At 41.0% G+C, this 14,604-nt stretch overlaps 1 protein-coding gene across 9 annotated transcripts in view; it reads left to right on the top strand.

The window, feature by feature from the left end:
• PLD1 (phospholipase D1) overlaps nucleotides 1-14,604 on the top strand; it is a 248,749-nt gene that overhangs the window by 48,270 nt on the left and 185,875 nt on the right. The window lies entirely within an intron of this gene.

The raw sequence follows: 14,604 nt of genomic DNA, 5'->3' as shown, positions 1-14,604 counted from the left end.
GCGCCACCCTGCCGTTTCCACGGTTAACCCCGCAGCTTCCTGCCCTTCATCCCGCTCACCAAAGGTGCCGATGTGCATGAGTCATGTGCTTACGCACCAGAATGTGGGGACAAGAGATTGTGATGCCCTCGCGCCCCAGAGGGCGGCTAGAAAATGGCAGTAAATAATGATTTCCCAGAGGGCTTGCCGTTGCGGAGGAGAGATTTTGCTGCCAGAGCCGATTTGACCAGACTTCCCCAGTTCTCTGTTTCACTATGAAGAACCCAGTTTAAGTTTGAGGTTCTGGCATTTCTGGGGAGGGTGGTAGTGGTGGTCATAGTGGTAATGGAAATAGTAATAATAATTACTTTCACTTCGCAGCATTTCCTAGGTGCAGACACTTAGGCAGTAAGCCTTTCACTTTATCTTCACGCCAGCCCTAAGAGATCGATTGTCTTTATCATCTTCATTTTACAGTTGAGGAAATTCTCCCAGAAAGGTTAAATAATTCATCCCAAGCCATAGCAATAAGTGGCAGTAATAGTGTTGTTCCTCAGAGGAGTGCTGCTGTGGGGAAAAAACTGATAAGAGAAGTTGATGCTCTTGGACAATATGAGTCAATATTTATTATTAATGAGAAGCAGCCATGTAAATACTGACATCTGTGCTGCTTTTCATCATCAGAGAAGTTTCTTTGAGCCCCAGTCAGCTGGCGAGGCAGGTAGGTCCTTGGTGGTGTTTTTCTCCTTGCGTGGGGTGAGCTTGTGCTCCGTTTTCTCGAAACCTGCTCTGCAGGTGCCCCATGGAAGGATACACCAGCCTGTAAGGAGAGGAAACCCACAGCATCGAACACTGTCTTCTTCTAAGACAGTCTTGGAACTTTTAAGAATAAGGGTGACACAATAAAACACAATGAAACTACTAAGGCTAGGAACTTGAAGTTTCTGAGTGTTTAATTGTTGTTGTTTTTTTAATGTTTGGAATTTTCTGATTGTTTAGTTTTAATTTGACCTGTGCAAATGCCCTCTTCATTCCTTCCCAGTATGATTTCCTAGTTTTTTTATGAGCCCTGAAGGCTTTCGGAGGCTTAGTGGAAAGCCAAGAATAAGGGAAGCATATTTTCTTTAAAAATTTAAATTCATATTTGAAAAATGCTGAGCAAGTAACTTATACTAGATTTGGCAAAACTTAAATGTGTGACAAATGAACTTGGAACGTTTCACAGTTTCTAAAGTATTCCAGATAGATTAAGGAGCTAATTTAAAAGAACAAAAAAGGGAAAGGAAAGAAAAGAAATCAAACAATAACACTGTTGATCTCTGGATGGGAGAAGCAATCTCTTCCTCAAACCAATAGAGGAAATCACAAAAGGAAAAGGTCAATAGGCTTGAATTAGCCATGTAGCAATAAAAAGCTTTAAGTACCAAGATTTTAACAGAAGCATTATTTGTAGTCACAAATAGTTGGAAATAATTGAAACATACAGCAATAGAAGAAAATGGTATAATGGACCATTATGCAGCCATTAAAATATTATTTATGGAAAATTATAGTAATAGGAAATGGCGATGATAGATCTTTAAGTTAAGAAGCTATTTACACAGAACATATTTGTCCTTGTTTCAAGTATACCTATCTGTGTGTATTCTATGCCTAGGGAGATAGGCACCTTAAGTTAATAGGGGTTATTTTGATCGTGGTATTTCTGGTGATTTATATTTTCTTCTTTATGTTTTTCTGCCTATTAGTAATTTTAAACATTATATTAAGAAAGATAAAAGAAATAAAAAACTTCATGGAGGAACTAAAGGAGAATAAAATGTACCAAAATTTAATAGTAGGTTGACATCATCCATGATCTGTTTTAGTGGCTGGCTCTAGGAATGATTTTAACTTCTTCCTTTTTTTTTTTTGGTAAATTTAAGGCTTCCTCTAATAATTATTTATTATAGTCATAATAAAAATTAAAATAGATTAGGAGTGATGGGTTAGAGTTGAGGCAAATTCAATTTTTATAAAGCACAGAATGATTTTACTTTGGACAACAATTATTTTGCTGTGCATAAACATTATTTTAGGCAAGGGTTGCCTCTTGCTTTTCAAGCATCAAGTTTAAAATTTTAATCAAGGGTAGTGGGGAGTGGATTGAGCTCAGTTTGAGTGCCTGCTTTCCATGGTCAAGTTTCTGGGTTCAATCCCCAGTGCCTCCTACTCTGAAACATCAGTCCAGGAAAGATACTTTCATGGATTTTCAATGTATGCAGAGGTCTTGGAAGAGATGATTCCACTAGAATAACGAAGAGAGAAGAAGACCTTAGGGAAATTGATTTCATTCTTCCCTTTCATTTTACAAATGAAACACTGAAACCCGGAAGGATTGAGTTCCTCAAGGCCACAAGGTTCTAGTGTGTTCTATAGGAGCCCCTAACAGGCTTTCTGGGTCTTTTGGCTCCCCTGGTGTTCCTCTTTCTACTCTTCCATTATGCCCTTTTAAAAACGTGTATTTACATGCTGAGTTTGGCTTCAAGAGTGGCCACTTTTGAGCAACATGGTGGCTCTCAGGAGGTAACTCTAAGGCACCCTGCAGCTCTAGGCCTAGTTGAAATTTCATGCACATAGGCTCATAAACATAGTCATCAGTATCAAGGGCCCATCACTGGACCATCCTTCTTCACTGGTCTTTGCCCTTGTATTTGGGGGATTATTGCTGCTCCACTGGGGAGTGTGACAGAGTTTCCCAGAATGGGAACTCAGCACTCCCTCAGTTTTTATGTGAAACTGTACCCCCTAGGTCAATACCCAATGAATATATGAACATATCTATATACCCTTTGTGGATGCCCTGGAGAACTCCCTCCCACCTATGCATCCCCCATCAATGATATCCCACATCAGTGCTCCTCCCCTGCCATGGTTGTATTACTTTCCCCTCAGTGTGAGACATGACTCCCAGGATGAGCCTTCCTGGCACTGAGGGATTACTACCAAGCACCAGCTGGTGATACAATTAGAAAAAAACCTTGAATAGAAGGGGGAATTGGCAAAGACAAATGAGTTTATATGGCTAAGAGACTTCAAAATGAATTGGGAGGTCATCAGAGGGGTTGTGCTTTCGCATTTCTCAGCAGGATCTCAGAGACAGCCAACGTAGATACAATCCCAGGTAGGGGTGCTCTTGAGGGCTACGGAAACACCCAGGTCCTACGATCATGACAGAGTTTGTTTCCTTGTCTATGGACCCTACTTTGGAATTTGTGCTCCTGAATGTGATGGAGTTGGACTCAGATGTGACCTTTCTGTGCATGCTGCTTCTGTCACTTTTAATGAATGAACCTATAGTTGGCGCTGGGGTTGGTGTATGCTCAGGAGACTTGAATCTCTGGTCTGTCTATATGCCAACTAGGCCCTGAGCCTCAGCAGAGTTGCAACACCTATTCTCCAGTTCGTTGGACTTACCCAGGGGTCAGCTAACAGGGAGTTGAGGATGGTCAACCACTACACCAGGGAACTGAGAGAGTCTACAGCTGCAAGCTGGAGAATTCCATCCATCAACCATATGGGATCAAAGCCCCCTCTCAATTAGAGGTGGAGTGAGCATCACCATCCCAGAATCCTCAGGATTGGGGAATAAAATATGGACTAGAGTGGACTTACTGGTGTTCTACTATAGACTTACTGTGATTCTAGCAATGGAAGAAATTATATCATCAATGTGGAGACAGTGACCACTGGAGTTGTTAAAGGCAGGGAGAGGGAAAAAGAGGTGTAATATGGCGGCATTTTCAGTACTTGGAATTGTCCTGAATGACATTGCAAAGATAGATACAGGACATTATATATCCTGCCATAATGTACAGAATGGACTGGAAGACTAGTTTACAGTGTAAACTACAATGTAAACTATAATCTATGCTGTGTGGCAATGCTCCAAAATGTGTTCATCAATTGCAACAAATGTGCCACTCTAATGAAAGAAGTTGTTAATGTGGGAAAAGTGGGAGGTGTGGGGAGTGGGGCATATGGGAATCCCCTACATTTTTTTATGTAACGTTTTATGTAATCTATGTATATTTTTAAAATAAATAAAAAATATGTTTAAAAAAACAAATCTCAATCCATGTTGTAATGAAATGTCTCTATCCACACTTTACGAAAAAGGCTAAGATAAACTAAAATAGAAGCGTAACTTTGGACTGTGTCTTATCAGCATTTACTTGAACACTGATAATAAACTTACTGTGAAGTTATGAGCCAAGCACACTGTCAATGTTATAATCATTTTATCTAAATTTCTCTGAACTAAGGTGGTGGGTATAATCCTTGCCTGAAAAACAAGTGCTCTGCTTACATATGGGTATTAGTGGATGCTTTTGCCAAGTGACAACGAAATGCACAGTAACCAACTGAGAGGGCTTGAAGTTTTATTCCCCAGGTGATGATCCTTTTGGAGAAAAACCATAAGCTATATGAAAGGAGATCAAAATTCTCGCTTACTGTTTACTGAGCAGTTATCATGTGCCAGGTGCTGGAATGGGGTTTGAGAGCACAGAAGTAAACAGAGCTCCTGTCCAGAGCTGGTGGAACAGGGGGGTGGACGGTGAGGACGGGGGGCAGGCTGCTAGCCATTACTTCTCAGAGTGTTAATAGAAGTGTAGTGGGAAGAGGAAGTGTTCAGTCTGTGGGTTAGGGAAGGTTTCCCCAGGAAAGGCATGTTGGAAAGGAATCTTGAAGACCAAGTAGGAGTCCACTAAGCATACTGAAAGGAAAGCACATTTCAGGAAAAAGGAAGTAAAGGGTCTCAACCTGAAGAATAAAAGAAATCCTGGATGCTTGAACATGAGAATGAGGCAGAGTGAGGGCCATGATAATAATTTTCAGATATCTGAGGGACATGTAATTAGGCCTTTGATTCTCTAAGCAGAAGGTAGAATGAGAATCAAGGAAAGTGAGAACGTTTCGGTATAATAAGTATAGGAACATTCTAACAAAACTATGAGGCAGCTTTACATCATAATAATAGAGGTTCGGTAATAATTCTGGTTGTATCACTTACTCAAGTTGCTTAAACTCTATGATTTAGATTCCCCATCAGTGAAATGAATGGGGATGAGATAGCTTAACTCATAGTAAGTGCTCAATAGACAGTAGCTATGTGTAATGTGAGATGGTGGACTCACCTTCATGCTGTGAGTTCCAGTACCTCATCACACTGTAATATGTAGTCAGATCTCATGCATTCAGATTGAGGGTGGGCTAGAGGCTATGACAGGCCCCTCCTAGCCTGAAACTTGCATTTGGTTGCCTTTGCCCATTTCCAGTTTGGCATTCCCTTGGCTCACAAGAAAATCACTAAAATAAATGTGCATTGAAAAGCCCTCTATGAATGTTAGCTCTCACTACTATTTGTATTATTCTTTCCTCTGCTATTATCTTTCCACTAACTTTATCTTCCCTGGTTTTAACGTTTTATTCCTTTGTGCATGCGTGTGTGTCTAATAGTATATAACTAGTACACAACTCAGATCCTCAGTGGACCAGAAATGGACTCAAAAAATGAAATCAATTAACATTCTAAAGTTTTTTATTAATGCTAGTAATAACAAGAATAGCTAACCTTCAGTTAACACTTACGATGCACCAAGCATTGTGGTAAATAGTTAATATACATTATTTCATTTAACTCCCACAAGAACTCTATGAGGTGAATACTAGTATTATCACCCCCATTTTAAGGATAAGGAAATTGAGTCTTAGAGAAGTCAAATAAGTCACTCAAGGTCACAATGTATAATCAGTGGCCCACCCCAACAATTTTGCAACACAGCCTACAGTAATCTCGCATTAATGAGTATGCACTTTCATATTTATCTATTTTTAAACTTGGAATAACGTATGCATGATTGTTCCTCCCACAACTTCCCTAATAAAAATTTTAATAAAAATAAGTTAAAATTACAATTAAAAAAAACCTTGAATATTGAGTTAGTGACACCAGAATACAAAAATAAGCCATTTACTCTAATGAAATAGTGACAACACTGAGTTCATTTGGCTTTGGCTTTTTTTCTTTAAAGATTTATTTTATTTACTTCCCTCCCCCCCCACCCCCCCGCCCCCACCCCGTTGTCTGCTTTGTGCATTCGCTGTGTGTTCTGTGTCTGCTTGCATTCTTGTCAGGTGGTACTGGGAATCTGTCTCTTTTTGTTGCGTCATCTTGTTCCATCAGCTCTCTGTGTGTGCAGCACCACACCTGGGTGGATGAGCTTGTTGCACATGGGGCGGCTCTCCTTGCAGGGTGCTCTTTTTGCGCATTAGGCACCCCTACACAGGGGGAGCCCCTGAGTGGCAGCACACTGCTTGCGCACGGCAGCACTGTGCGTGGGCCAGCTCACCACAGGGGCCAGGAGGCCCTGGATATCGAACCCTGGACCTTCCATATGGTAGGAGGACGCTCTATCAGTTGAGCCACAACCGCTTTCCAGTTCATTTGGTCTTAATTTCACACTTCAGGACACTGTTAAGACGGAGGAACCCATGTGGTAACGGCATCACGTTTGTCTGAATGGTCTTTGAGCATCAAATTAAAATTTTCAGAGTTCTCATGTATTGTATGATTCCATTAATAGGAAATGTCCAGAATAGACAAATCTAGAGAAACAAAAAACAGATTAGATTAGCCTAGGGTTGTAGGGGAGTGGGCAGAAGGAAAAGGAGAGTGGGTATAAGATTTCTTTTGGGGGTCATAAAAATATTCTAAAATTAGATTATGGTGATGGTTGTACAACTCTAAACACATTAAGAACCACTGAATTGTGTATTTAAACAGATAAACTTTATCCTATATAGAGTTAAAAAAAATTTCCAGGGTTCAGTATCAAGCGATCTCTAGTCACTCCGTATCGCTGTTGTCTTCTAGCAGTGGAGACCAAATGTGTGTTAATAAATAAGCCTGTACATATCCAGGAACAAAATATTTAGACAACAATAGTGAGAAGAATGACCATGCCTGTGAAGTTGTTAGGTCTTCCTTGGAAGCAGTAATCAGCCATCAGCCTCTTCCTCAAATGTTATTAGGTAACTGCTGAATAGTACTGGCTTTTGATTTTTACCAACCCAGGATAAATGGAAATTTTGTTCGTAATCATCAATACATGTTTTTTTAATAATCTTTTTTTAAAAAGATATGTAGATCACACAAAATGTTACATTAAAAAACATAAGAGGTTTTTGTATACCTCTCTATCCGCATGAACAGCCCAGAGATTAAAGTCTCTTGGACATACACCTACCAACTCCAGTGCCAACTATAGGTTCAATAAAAGTGACAGAAGAGGTATGTGTAGAAAAATTACATCTGAGTTCAACTGTCACACTCAGGAACACAAACTCCAAAGTAGGGCCCGCTGGCAAGATACCAAACTCCAGAGCTATCTGCCATGACCGTAGGACCTGGGTGTCTCCGTAGCCCTCAAGAGCCCCATTCTTTAGGGTAGTATCTACTTTGGCTCTCTATGAGATCCTGCTGAGACGTGCATAAGTGTTACCTCTCTGAAGACCTCCCAACTCATTTTAAAGTCTCTTAGCCATATAAACTCATTTGTCTTTGCCATTTCCTCTTTTATTCAAGGTCTTTTTCCAGTTGTATCACCAGCCGGTGCTTGATAGTAATCCTTTGGTGCCAGGGAGCACCATCCCGGGACTCATGTCCCACTCTGGGAGAAGGTAATGCATTTATATGCTGAGTTGGGCTTAGAGAGAGGCCACATTTGAGCAACAGGGAGGCCCTCAGGAGGTAACTTTCAGGCACCCCACAACACACTAGGCAAAGTTGCAATTTCAAGAGCAAAAGGCTCATTAGCATAGTTGTCAATATCAAGGGCCTATTAATGGACCATCCTTCTTCACTGGTCACTGCGCCTGTACTTGGGGGATTGTTACTGTCCCATTAGAGAATGTGGCAGAGCGCCCCAGGATGGAAATTCAGTATTCTTCCAGTTGTTGTATGAATCTCCACCCACGGTGGCAATGCCCCATGAGCATTTGAATATATTTATATACCTTATATATATGCCCAGGTGAACTTCCTCTCATGTATCTCCCACCACTGACACCCCACACCCTGCTCCCCCATGCCATAGTTGAGCCCTTCTGTGATCCAATACCTCTACAAAAATGAAGGCAAGTGTTTCGCCAAATTCCATTAATAGGAAAATGATATAGTAGTGTTAGGTTTAAACATAAGAAATAAAATACATAATAATTTAGAAAGATTAAAACTACAATAAAGTAAAAAAATTGGGTATTAAAAATTGAAACATATTTTTAAAAATTTTTTGATGTTTTGCCTTTCATTGCTGTAATAACTGTTGTCCTATATGTTCAGTGGCACTTTCTTCCATTTCTTCCTCAGTGTCTTTGTCATTATGTCTTCAAAGAAGTTTTAGGTCACCGTAAAGTCACATACCACATACAGAATATAGGGGACTCCCACATACCTAACATCTCCCCTTTCCCCCTTCCCTATTAATGATCTTTTTACATGTGGGTGGTATATTTCTTATAACTAATATACAAATATTGAAACCTAGCTACTAACCGTGGTCAGTAGTTTACATTATGGTTTACATTTTAGAACATACACTTTTATAAATTTTTGATGAAATTTAACATGGCCTGTATCCATCTGGCAAGATCAAGCAGACCACTTCCATTGCCCCCTAACTACTACTCTTCCATCTATTCTATTTCTCCTTCCCCCACCTCTCAGGGCCCACAGTGACCACCAGGCTTCACTGCTTGAAGAACAAGAGTCATAGTTACTTGCAACAACACTGAGGGCTTGACACATGGGTCTGGCCTCCCCTATTAGGAACCACCCATGCTCTCCGGAGACACCCTCCCCTCTGAGAGCATATTGGCCTCCCTAGGATGGGAGTAAAACACCTTCCCGCCCACTGTGTGGGTCTCCACCCACTGATTTAACACACTGTGACAAGATGAGCACCCACACACTCCCTAGAATCCTGCCCCAGGAGCGCCCTGTGCCGAATGATTGATTGATTTTTATTTCCCGCCCCCCTGCCCAGTTGTCTGCTGTGTCCACTTGCTGTGTGATCTTCTGTGCCTACCTGTATTCTTGTCAGCGGCACTGGGAATCTGTGCTTCTTTTTGTTGCCTCATCTTGCTGCATCAGCTCTCCATGTGTGCGGCGCCATTCCTGGGCAGGCTGCACTATTTTCGCACTGGGAGGCTCTTCTTATGGGGCGCACTCCTTGCGCGTGGGGCTCCCCTATGCAGGGGACGCCCCTGCATGGCACGGCACTCCTTGCACGCTTCAGCACTGCACGTGGGCCAGCTCCACACGAGTCAGGAGGCCCGGGGCTTGAACCCTCAATCTCCCATGTGGTAGGCAGATGCTCTATCAGTTGTGCCAAATATGCTTCTGTACATTTTTTTTTTTTTCTCTAGAAACATATTAAATTAATTTCTGGGTGATGCATCCATTAACAGTGCTGCAAGTAACGAGGTTGGCTGAGCACAATTGTTACTAGATTTCAATATGATCCAGTACTGATCTTACTTGGATTGGGAATTTGGACCTGCTGTGGGAAACTCATGAATTTGATTCTCTCCTGGAATTACTCGGCCTCTTGAAACTCCCATTCTTGGCTGACTGAGGCCCATGGGGTTACCCAGTTAATGTTCTTTCAGTAGTTAATGTCTCTGTGCTTCTGTGGACTCTGAACTCAGCTCTGAGTCAGAATCCTTGAACCTGCACTGCCTTAAACTTTGCTCTGCTTCCTACATGCCCTCTGATTTTGAGCATGCTCACTTTCTTCCTTTTCCTTTATTGTATAACCTTGGGCTCTCTGATACAGTTTATGGAATAATCTCCAAATCTAGGGGACGATTCATGACAGTAACAATGTAAGAGGGTTGATAATTAAAAGCAGTTCTTTTTATAGATCCCTGGTGGTTGAAGTAGGAACATCTTGCTAACTATGTAAGAGATATCTGGATGATTAATTAGCAAGAAACCCATTGTAATTGTTCTAGTTCCAGTAGATGAACACAGGGTTGAAGCAGAAAGTGTCAAGAATGTATAATTTAAGGCTGTAAGGAAAAGAACCCACCTAACAGATTTCAAATAACAGAAAGAGTTAGAACTGAACTAGAAAAGAATTTCTATCCTCTATCCATATGCTTATGTCACTCTTTTTTTTTTTCAGCTCTAGGAGGTATAGCTTTGTAATTAGGAAATAAATGTAATTTATTTATTTTTAATGGGAATAAGAGAAAATTCAAATGTATCCCTCCTCTTATTCATGATCCCTTTTAGTTATGTGCATGACTTTTACAGATGGAATTATTGGGTTTTATAATGCTGTTAAAACAGGTAAAAAATATTTAACTCCACCACAGATGCTACTTTGGATTCTGACTCCAGCATAATTCATCTCTCTTATGAAAGGCTGGTTACCATCCTGCACTTTTCATCTAAACAATGTAGGCTATTTTCTGTCTGGATAAGGTATACCACTTAAAAAGAAAACCATAAAGCATATTGAAATAACTCAGGTTTAAATTGAATTTAAGTTTTTCTTACTGTTGTGCTCAAAAAATGTTTTTATATTCAAAGGATAAAGTTACCTTGCTAAGAAGTGACTCCTGGATTTTCCAGGAAGGTTGTAATATCATATAGTTCTTGAGTTTTACCAGTCCATAATTCAGCTCTACTGTTTGGCGGATAAATGATTGAGTATTTGCCAAAGACTTTGGTTTTTTTTGTACATGATGTGTGCTTTTGAGAAGTCATTACTAAAGACAGATTTGGAAACTTTGGAAGGGAATGAACTACAGATACACTATCGATTCAGTTATTGCAAAAACCATCAGTTTTCTGGGTGTTTTATAAGTCCTTTATAGATATCCATGGGGATATCATCCAGGGCAATGAAGGTCCTTATACAGCTAGTGGGGTTTACTCTCCTTCAGTCTAATGTTTGCCATATTTTCCTTCTCAGACCTTTCCTCCTTTTGTAAAGTTAAGTGTATCACTTTGGAGCTAGTCTAAATCAGTGCTTTACAAACGGAATCGCCTGGGAACCTTGTGAAACTGCCCCTCCTGCTGCTGGGCGTGGCCAAGAGCCGGCCCTTCCCGCAGGCTGCTGAGCGACGCCCGGGCGGTGGAATCGTGAGGTTGCAAGATTTTACTGTAAACACTTCCAGGGAAACAGACGGCTGGAAGAAGTCAGCGACAAAAGAAGCAGTAAATGGGGGAGCTGCAGGTGTTCACTGAAAACTGGGATTCCTTCGGTCGATGACCTGTAGAGTTCAGAGAGGCCGCAGGGCACCCTGATGAAGAGCTGGGAACCTGCAGAGTCTCAACAGGCACTGAAGAATCTCAACCTCCGTTTTTGAATTTGTAACATGCAGATAATATGAAAACCTACTTTATAGGCTTCTTGTGATGATTAAATGATACATGCTTGCTAAATGTTAACTGTTAATAATTCAGAAAGCATTCATTGAACGCCGACCACACGCTTGGCATGTTAAAGTAGGTATGTAAAGATTAAGAGCCAACTCCTTGATTTCACCTGGGATTGAATTAATTAATATGGGAGTCTTCAGAGTTGAGACTAGGATCTAAAACTTTTGTCTCCAAGGCCAGTGCCCTTTCTGCCTGTTTCTGTGTATGTGCTCATCAAAGCCAGTTTCAGATAGCCTTAAGTGAAACCTATATGCTGAGTCAGCAGATTCGACATGTTCTAACCTTTAAAACCAAAAGCCAGCTAGTGTTTGGTTCCTCGGGGTTTGAGTGATTTAGCTCTGAAGACAGAAATTAAAGGACAGGTTTTTGTTTCTTTCATAGCTGGAATGTTTTGCTTGATCAGCTGAAACTGACTAATATAAAAAAAAATACATAGCATGCTCACTTTATATTCTGGTGCATCAAATTCTGAGCAACGCCTGCCTTCCATTTTTGGCATCTACCTATTAAAGTGATTTAAAAAGAATTCTCTTTGTGCATGACTTTACTTGTTTTTCTAGTAGGGATTAATGAATTTGTATCTTGCCTCTTTTCTAGCCAATATCCAGCACAAACACATACATGACTATGATTCCTGCTTTTATCCATCTTTTGTCCATTTCTTTGGGAACCTGTCTTGAAAAGGAAATGACTCACTGACCCAGAATTTATATTTTCTTTGTCTAATTGTTTCTCTAGTTATTGAGACTTGCAAGCTTTGTCAGGACTTACAATAGTTCTCTTTGTAATATACATTTGTAATTTTTTAAAAAAAGATAGTAGCTTGGGGGTAACTCTCCTGTGTGACTTCTGTGCTTCTGAAAGTGTAATTTTCTCACTGAGCAGAGACTTCAGATAATGGAAACATAATTAAAGCAATGTTCATTGTAGGCTTCGACAGCTTGTTTTCTTTAAGTGTTTTGACAATGTCTTTTCCCTTGTCTTTTTGGTTACCAATTTGTCTATTTTAGGTTATAAGAAATATAAAACTCATTTATGCCATGCTTTTTCTTCTATAGGATCATGGAAAAATATTTGCTCTTCTCTTGGGTATTAATACATGTTGATTGATTTTTACAACTCTGCTTATTATTCCTATCTCTTTGAAGTTTTAAAAAAAATCTTACTGGAATTTAATTCATATACCATAAAATCCATCAATTTAAAGATCACAAGCCAGTTGTTTTTTGTGTATTCACAAAGTTGTCTCTGCAGATAATTTGCCAGAGAATTTTTCTTTCTACTTTAAATGCCCAAGCTCCTCCTTATTCGTTTAATGACTATTGTGATTACCTATAGTTTTGGGCAGATACAGTATCATAACAATGAAGGTTGAGAAACTACTGGCTTGAGGCACTTCCTGATGAAATTTAAATCATGATTTTTGAATTAGCTTTATATCAGTGTTGTTTAATGAAAAATCAATAGTCTGGCAACTGTGATATTAAGTGATATTAAGCCTGGCATGTTCCTCAGCACCCTTCCATCCTCTCTCTCCCGTGAACCTCACCCTTAACACATCCACGTTAGCATGTTGCCTTAAATATTGCGTTGTTTCTCAAGTGCAGCAGAACCAAACTCTGATCGGTATTACTTTATACAGCTGGAACGCATCTGGAAATCATCGTTCACTATAGTAACTTTATAAGGAGAGAAGAAACAGTTTTCTGTTTAGTGGGCTATCTTTTATATTTGTGAAAAAACACACAAACTATGATCAAGTTAGTTAATAAAAAATGACCAAATGAAAGTGATGTTGTTTATCCTGTCAAATCTCATTTTGGGCAGCCCATACTTATTTTTATTGAATGTTTTTTAGCTCCAGGCCCTCAGCATCAAGATCACAGTGGAGGTGGGGGGTGGGGGTGGGGGGGAGAAGTGGGGGGCAGTCCAAGCACTTTAACATCACCTGCAGACCCTTCATGACCTGCCTCTTCAGCTCATCTCTCACCTGCCCTCTACCATATGTCCAATGACACTGCACTTTCTTCATGTCTTTAAACCTGCCATGGTTATGGGGAAAAGTATACCACTCAGAACGAAGAGATATTTCCAATTTGACAGGACAGCCTCCCTTCAGGAGCTCGTGGGAGGACATAGAGGCTGAGTGGAAAGGAATGGAACCAGTGGTATCACTTCAGTGCTGTGGGAGCACTGAGCAAAGGCATCCAGATCAGGCTAGCAAGTCAGGGGAGGCTTCCTGGAGGAGGTGACGCCCAAGATGAATCCTAAGAGACTGATAAGAGTCAGTAAGGAACAAAGGGGATTGGGGTAGGGCAGAGCTGCAGAGGGAGCAGGCTGATGAATGGCTGAGAGGTGGGAGAGCACAGGGCATATTTGGTCAGTTCAGCTAAGCAGGGAAACAATACCTTCAAAAGCTTGACCATGAAGACACCGCAAGAGAGAAATGAAAGGAAGAAGGAAACCTCCCTCTCTCTATTGGAGACGCTTGAGGATGTTTTAAGTGGAAAAGGAAAACGCCACAGGAATGGGAGAGGTTGAGGAGGAAGCTGGTTAATGGAGAGGCAAGAGGAGGGTTGGAGACAAGCACAGATGGGGAGAGGGGAGGAGAGGGGAGGGGCCCTTTCCCAAGGCTCATGAGGAAAGAGGGAATTACTGGGAAAGGTGAGGCGGATTCTGAGAGGTTCTTCCTTTAAGCCCGCTTTTCAGGGTGGAGTGAAATGTGTGAAGTCGTTTTACATTCCCAGTGCCTAGCATGATGCTCAGCCTACATAATAGGTATTATTATGTAGTTGTATGTTCTGAGGAATTTGTGAAGTGAGCTTTATTATATTTGAAACATTAGATGCTCAGATTAAAGAGTAGGTGCTCAGTAAATACCTCCCGAATGAATTACCGTCACCCTGAGAGGCCGCCCAGAGGCCCTGCAAGGCGGCACTGGCTGGAAAATGAGCTGGCTTGCCAGTCTGGCTGGCACGCGCTGCCTCTCTCCATTGGTTGAAACCTGGCAGCCTGCCTTTCAGTTTGCCTTTTCTTGTTAGCGTTGATGTAGCCCATGCACCTGACCCTTGGGGATGCTGCAGGACGCAGGGGTCGCTGGCCTGCCTCCATTCTTTAGCAACAGGCATGGG

This window comes from Dasypus novemcinctus, chromosome 4, assembly GCF_030445035.2.
Source record: "Dasypus novemcinctus isolate mDasNov1 chromosome 4, mDasNov1.1.hap2, whole genome shotgun sequence".
Classification (NCBI taxonomy): Eukaryota; Metazoa; Chordata; class Mammalia; order Cingulata; family Dasypodidae; genus Dasypus; species Dasypus novemcinctus.
This window is presented reverse-complemented; position numbering and strand designations above follow the sequence as displayed.